The sequence below is a fragment of the Piliocolobus tephrosceles genome, chromosome 2, assembly GCF_002776525.5.
Source record: "Piliocolobus tephrosceles isolate RC106 chromosome 2, ASM277652v3, whole genome shotgun sequence".
NCBI classification, from domain to species: domain Eukaryota; kingdom Metazoa; phylum Chordata; class Mammalia; order Primates; family Cercopithecidae; genus Piliocolobus; species Piliocolobus tephrosceles.
Window position 1 is genome coordinate 93696460 of NC_045435.1, and position 7699 is coordinate 93704158.

A 7699-nucleotide genomic window follows, 5' to 3' on the forward strand; every position below is an offset into this window, starting at 1 on the left:
CTTAAAAGTTCCAAAATTATCTCCTTTGACGCCATGTCTCATATCCAGGTCATGTTGATGCAAGAGGTGGGCTCCCATGGCCTTGGGCACCTCCATCCCTGTGGCTTTGCAGGGTATAGCCCCCTGCCCTGGCTGCTTTCAAGAGCAGGCGTTGGGTGTCTGCAGCTTTTCCAGGTTCACAATGCAAGTTGGTGGATCTACCATTCTGGGATCTGGAGGATGATGGCCCTCTTCTTACAGCTCTATTAGATGGTGCCCTAGTAGGGGCTCTGGGTGGGGGTTCACACCCCACATTTCCCTTCCACACTGCCCTAGCAGAGATTTTCCAAGAGGACCCCACCCCTGCAGCAAACTTCTGCCTGGACTTCCAGGCATTTCCATACATCCTCTGAAATCTAGGCGGAGATTCCTGAACACCAATTCGTGACTTCTGTGCACTTGTAGGCTCAACACCACGTGGAAGCTGCCAAGGCTTGGGGCTTGCACCCTCTGAAGTCACAGCCCAAGCTCTACATTGGACCCTTTTAGCCATGGCTGGAACAGCTGGGACGCAGCACACCAAGTCCCTAGGCTGCATACAGTATGGGGACCCTGGGCCCAGACCACGAATTCACTCTTTCCTCCCAAGCCTCAGGGCCTGTGATGGGAGGGGCTGCTGTGAAGACCTCTGAGATGCCCTGGTGACATTTTCTTCATTGTCTTCAGGATTAACATTCAGCTCCTCATTGCTTATGCAAATTTCTGCAGCTGGCTTGAATTTCTCCTCAGAAAATGGGATTTTCTTGTCTCTCCCATTATCAGGCTGCAAATTTTCCAAACTTTTATGCTCTGCATCCCTTATGAAATTGCCTTTAATAGCACCCAAGTCACCTCTTGGATGCTTTGCTGCTTAGAAATTTCTTCTGCCAGATACCCTAAATCATCTCTCTCAAGTTCAAAGTTCCAGAAATCTCTACAGCAGGGGCAAAATGCTGCCAGTCTCTTTGCTAAAACATAACAAGAGTTACCTTTGCTCCAGTTCCCAAGAAGTTCCTCATCTCCATCTGAGACCACCTCAGCCTGGACCTTATTGTCCATATCACTATCAACATTTTGGGCAAAGCCATTCAACAAGTCTCTAGGAAGTTCCAAACTTTCCCACATTCTCCTCTCTTCTTCTGAGCCCTCCAAACTGTTCCAACCTCTTCCTGTTACCCAGTTTCAAAGTCGCTTCCACATTTTCAGGTATCTTTTCAGCAGCACCCCATACTACTGGTACCAATTTAATGTATTAGTTCATATTCATGCTGCTGATAAAGACATATCCGAGACTGGGAAGAAAAAGAGGTTTAACTGGACTTACAGTTCCACATGGCTGGGGAAGCCTCAGAATTATGTCGGGAGGCGAAAGGCACTTCTTACATGATGGCGGCAAGAGAAAATGAGAAGAATGCAAAAGTGGAACCCCCTGATAAAACCATCAGATCTTGTGAGACTTATTCACTATCATGAGGACAGCATGCAAAAGACCATGATTCAATTATCTTCCACAGGGTCGATCCCACAACATGTGGGAATTCAAGATGAGATCTGGGTGGGGACACAGCCAAACCATTTTACTCCCCTTCCCCCTGCTGCGAGCAGAGCATATATCTTTATTGCACTGTTGCTGGGGTTGGCCATGGACTAACTCTGACCAATAAGACATGAGCAAACAGAAGCACTGTGTGTGCTTGTGCAGTATTGCTTGGCTTTACATTCTGATGATGCATCATGTGAAGAACAAGCACAAAGGTAATTTTATCTTTTGAAATTAAAGTTGTATTCTAAATAAGTTACAGTCTTTAATAAAGAAAAAATTTAAAATCCTGTTTATCTTGGCTGCCCTTTCCTGGTGACAGTTTTTGAAATTCTGAAATCATCTTCTAAAACTCAAGTCATTTTTTGCTACTTAAGTTTTTGAAACAACCTACACATACCCATCGAACGACTCAGGTGTAGTCAGTTCATCCTTTTTCGGGCTCCTTGTTGGCCTCTTCAAAGAGCATCAAACAGTTTTGGAGAAACAGCATACAAATGTGTATAAATGTGTTTACTATAATCTTTTCTCCATTCTCATCCTCAGTATATTTCCAAATTGAAGAAGAACATTGTTATGGACTGCAAACCTGGGGAGCCCTCGCCAAGACACTAACCCTGTTGTCACCTTGATTTTGTACTTCCAGTCTCCAGAACCATGAGAAAATAAATTTTTCTTGTGTCATGGGTGGGCAATGACTAGCTGGGCCCATGGCATGGAGAGGGAAAAGAATTCACCAAGACAGTTTTAAATAAAGAAAGACAGATTTGTTAGAGAAAGTATGAAAATACATTCCAAGAAAGCAATGAGCAAATCAACATGAGAAGAGCTGACTGCAAAGAAAAAGGGCTTGCTGGAGATTTCACACAATAGTGTTTATGCTGAAGAGGGCTTTGTGCAGTACTGATAACACCAAGGTTGCAGTGAGCTAACTTGCAGGTGTCTGGTGATCCTTGGATGCAAGAGGGCTACATGTTCTGGACCATGAAGAAAGGCAGGCTTATAGCTTATCTGCTTCTCTTTTGCTTTCCAGTCTTCTCTTTTTAAGCCATCCAGTCTATATTAAGGCAGCCCAAGCCTACTAAAACAGACAACCTTTTGTTCCACACTTGGAAAATATTATTTTATGGCAGGCCAACATGTTAGTATCTTTTCTATGGTTGACAACAATGACAGCGACGTTTAAAGAGGTGTTTTCCACTTCTATATAGTTGAAAATCTTATTGTTTCTGCAGGTTTTGAGGAATTTTTAAGTGGCCAAAAATTTTCATTATAAAAGGCTCAATGTCAAGTAAGCAAATTATATGCCTTTTTAGCAGTATTGCATATAAGATATGCAGGTTATTTAGTAGGTAAGGTGTTTTCTTTTTCTTTTTTTGGTAAGAAATTTATAGACTGAATGAAATTTGCCAAAATTTGTATTTGCACTATCTGCTGAATAGGCAGATTGCTGAGTAAAGTCTAGTTTGTATTTGAACACAATACCAATTACCTTTTGTGTTTTCTGTAGTTTTATTAAGATCTTAATAGAAATTTAAAAAATGATTTGAAACCTCGTTTTTCAAATCAAACTACCTAATAGGTAGGGACATTTTTTGTTGCTATGATTTGACACATCACTTAATGTATGGTAGAAAGTATGATCATTGGTAAGATTTGACAGAATCAGCTCTATATGCTAGGGGGCTAACACAGCAGTTTCCCCCTCTAAAAGCCCACAGGACTTTTTAGTTGCAACTTCTATAATCAGGGAAAAAACCTTACTCGGTTTCATAGAGCAATCAAAGGAACAACACAATAATGCATGTTTGTTCATTCATGTGGTATGCCCAAGCTAATTCAGTGGCCTCTATGTTCTACTGAACATTGATGTCTTTTGGGCAAGAGAAGGGAAAAAATAGTTTTGATTGATTAGAAGTATTTGAATTTCTTATCCTAGACTTGTGAGATTCAGTCTCTATCTGCATTTTCATATCTCCTTCTCCACCACGCCCAATCCCAAATTCTTTCCATAACAGGGTACAATATGCTTTGTTTCTGTTATTCACCTCCCTGATCTGGCTGGATGTGTCCTTTCATCTATCATTAAAATAAGTTATTTAGTCTTTTTTTGCAGTGATATCTGGGTCATGCTGGCAATAGTATAATAATAATTCTTATTTTCAATATCTGAACTCTTAGAAAACATGGCCATAATATTCACAATGTTAAAAATTAAACCAGCACTATCTCCACACAAAGTTCAACAGCTGATCCACGGACAAAATCAAAAACAGACTGTTAACACTCACCATTACAACACACTTAAGATGGACCCTTAGGTCACATCACTTGGAGTGAAGCTACAATGAATACTCCATTACTGTGAACCACAAATCATGGTTGTCAGCATCGGTGGTCAAGGGAAAAATAAGAAAGAGCAGCTACAAAAGGCAGATAATCTATACCTTATCCATTTGACACTAAAACTAGTATTGCTTTCAGCCCCTATTTTTGGGGCAGCAATGTGGTTTATGTACTTTTCTCCCAGTCTTCCCCAACCAGCACCAAAAACTGGAACTTTCCATGTCCCAAGCAGGGGTTCCCTGGGACATGGAACTTTCAATGTTAAACCGGAACAGCACTGAGCAAACCAGGACAGTTGGTCACCCTAGATTAAAGGAAGCCCACTGGATATATCAGTCATATCCACTTTCAGAACAGATGGATTCAACCAGCAACTGATACACTTACTGAGCATCCACAATGCACCAAGTATAGTGCAAAGTATTTTCATGTATATTTAATTTTTGAAATATATTTAACAGCCCCATGAAGTAGCTGTTATATTTTCCATTGTATTACATTCTCCATTTTATAGACGGATAAACTGAGGCTAAAAATCTAGACTCCATCACTTATGGACTTGGGGAAAGAGGAAAATGGATTTTTGTCCTTTCCTTGGCTAGAGAGGAATCATATCTGAGTCAACCAAAGATCAGACACACTGGCAAAGAGGAGCAAATTGGAGAACTCTAAGGAAAGGACAGCAAATTATAGGCGAATGAATTAGGGCCTCATAATCCCACTATTCTTTACTTCTCCTGGTGACTTACTTTGTTCCTGGAAGATTGGGACCTTGTTTAAGAGTTGCTGAGGCAGGTGGATCACAAGGTCAGGAGTTCAAGACCAGCCTGGCCAATATCATGAAACCCCGTCTCTACTAAAAATACAAAAATTAGCCCGGCGTGGTGGCGGGCGCCTGTAATCCCAGCTACTCAGGAAGCTGAGGCAGGAGAATTGCTTGAACCCAGGAGGCGGAAGTTGCAGTGAGCGAGATGGCGCCACTGCACTCCAGCCTGGGCAACAGAGCAAAACTCTGTCAAAAAACAAAAACAAAAACAAAAAAAACACAGTTACATCCCTGGCCGGGTGTGGTGGCTTGTGCCTGCAATCCTAGCACTCTGGGAGGCCAAGGCGGGTGGATCACCTGAGGTCAAGAGTTCAAAATCAGCCTGGCCAACATGGCAAAACACTGTCTCTACCGAAAAATACAAAAATTAGCTGGGCGCAGTGGCAGTTGCCTGTAATCCCAGATACTCAGGAGGCTGAGGCAGGAGAATCTCTTGAACCTGGGAGGCGGAGTGGAAGTTGCAATGAGCCGAGATTCCACCATCACACTCCAGCCTGAGAGACAAGAGTGAAAGACTCTGTCAAACCAGAGAAAATTCAGACCCCAAGGCACATGACCATTACCTCACAGCTAGCATGAAATTCTTTCACACCAATCCACTATAAACATGTGCAATTATTTTAATGTTAAAATAATTTAATTATTATTTAAATATTTTAAATACATTTCTGACACTGTGTTTCAAAATCTTAGGTCTAAAATTACTGCTTCAGAAGGTTGTACTGTGGGCAAGCCATTTATCATTTATAAGCTTCTTATCAAAGAAAATATAAAATTTCTCTCTCCACTTTTTCAAGCAATTAGAAGAATTTAGATAAAACATATTATTTAAGCTTATTACTTATTTATAACTGAATAGTATAAATAATTGTACTTTTTCTGGAATTCTAACACTAGTTCTCACTTGCAAACAGTCACAGCATAACCAGAAAAGATATATCACATTTAAAGACTAATTCACTGGCCAAGCCCCAAACATTAAGATATCAGTATCTCATTTTCATACTTATTTGTCTTGTGTTCCAAGTGCAGGCAACTAGGTAAGTATTATTTCTGTGAATATAAAGATTTATTATCTCCTCACCACTACAGATCTTACAGACACTGTAATAGTCTAACTCCACTATTGACGTTTGACAGCCAACACTTTTGATTCCCCCCTCTTCCTCTTACCCTCTTGCCCACACCTGGACAAGCCTATTAGGACACCTGTGGGCTTCCTCCTTTGGTGCTAGCAGCAAGTTGAAACCATGTAAGCCCCTGCAGGCACACTGGGAACCCTCACCCCAATTTTACCCCATAACCACAATTAAACTTCAAGCCACTCTCCCTTCCTTGTTCTTTTAACCTACTTTCAGACTGGCTTGGGTGCCTTCCTGGCCCTCCCCAGAAAGCCTCAATATTTAAGTAAAAATTCCCTCATATCCTCTTTGTACATGTGTGGCACCATCAGTTTTGATACCCAATCCAATTTTGGATGCATGGGTGGGTGGATGGTTCCATCTCACCTGGCAGAGTGATTACAACAGACATTAAAAACATAAAAGGATATTATGAACAACTTCATGCCAATAAATTTGATAGGTGAAATGAACAAATACTCTGAAAAACACGACTTACCAAAAGTAGCAAAAGAATAATAGAAATTTGAATATAATTAAAGATATTGAATTCAAAATTAAAAGCCTTCCCACAAAGAAAACTCTAGTCCCAGGTGGCTTCACTGGTTTATTCTTCCAAATATTTAAGAAAGAAATAATACAAACCTTATCAGAGGATGAAAGAAAAGTAGGAACACTTTCCAATTCATTTGATGAGACCCTGATACCAAAACCTAACAATAACATTACAAGGAGGAAAAATTATAAGCCCTTACCTCTCAGGAACATAGACACAAAAGTCTTAAAACAAAGTATGAACAAATAAATCCAGCAATATGTATACACACACATATATGTAGTGACTTCCTCCATTGAAGGCTTGAGCCCCTGCAAAATCATCCATGAGGGTTGGAATCAACTTCTTCCAAACTCTTCTTAATGTTGATATTTTAACCTCCTGCCATGAGTCATGAATGTTCTTAATGGCATCTAGAATGGTGAATCCTTTTTAGGAGGTTTTCAATTTACTTTGTCCAAATCCATCAGAGGAATCACCGTCTATGGCAGCTATGGTCCTACAGAATGTATGTCTGAAATAATAAGACTTGAAAGTTGAAATTACTCCTTGGTCCATGGGCTGCAGAATGGATGTTTTGTTAGCAGGCATGAAAACAACATGAATTCATCTCCTTGTGCATCTCCATCCGAGCTCCTGGATGACTAGGTGCATTGTTAATGAGCAGTAATATTTTGAAAGAAATCTTTTTTCTCTGAGTAACAGATATCAAAGCGGGCTTAAAATATTCAGTAAACCAATATTCAGTAAACAGATGTGCTGTCATCTAGGTGTTGTTCCATTTATAGAGCACAGGCAGAGCAGATTTCACTTAATTCTGAAGGGCCCTAGGATTGTTTTTGAATGGTAAATGAGCACTGGCTTCAACTTAAAGTCACCTGCAGCATCAGCTCATCAAGAGAGTCAGCCTGCACTTTGAAGCTTTAAAGCTAGGCATTGACTTCTCCTCTCTAGCTATGAAAGTCCTCTTCTTCCAACATAAGGCTGTATCATCTGCACTGAAAATCTGTTGTTTAGTGTTGACATCTTCATCAATTATCTTAGCTAGATCTGGATAACTTGCTGCAGCTTCTCTGTCAGCACTTGCTGCTTCATCTTGCTCTTTTATGTTATGAAGACAGCTTCGTTCCTTAAACCTCACAAACCAACCTCTGCTAGCTTCAAACTGTTCTTCTGCAGCTTCCTCATCTCTCAGCCTTCATAGAACTGGAGAGAGTTAGGATCTTGCTCTGGATTCGGCTTTGGCTTAAGGGAATTTTGTGTCTCGTTTAATCCTCTACCCAGACCACTAA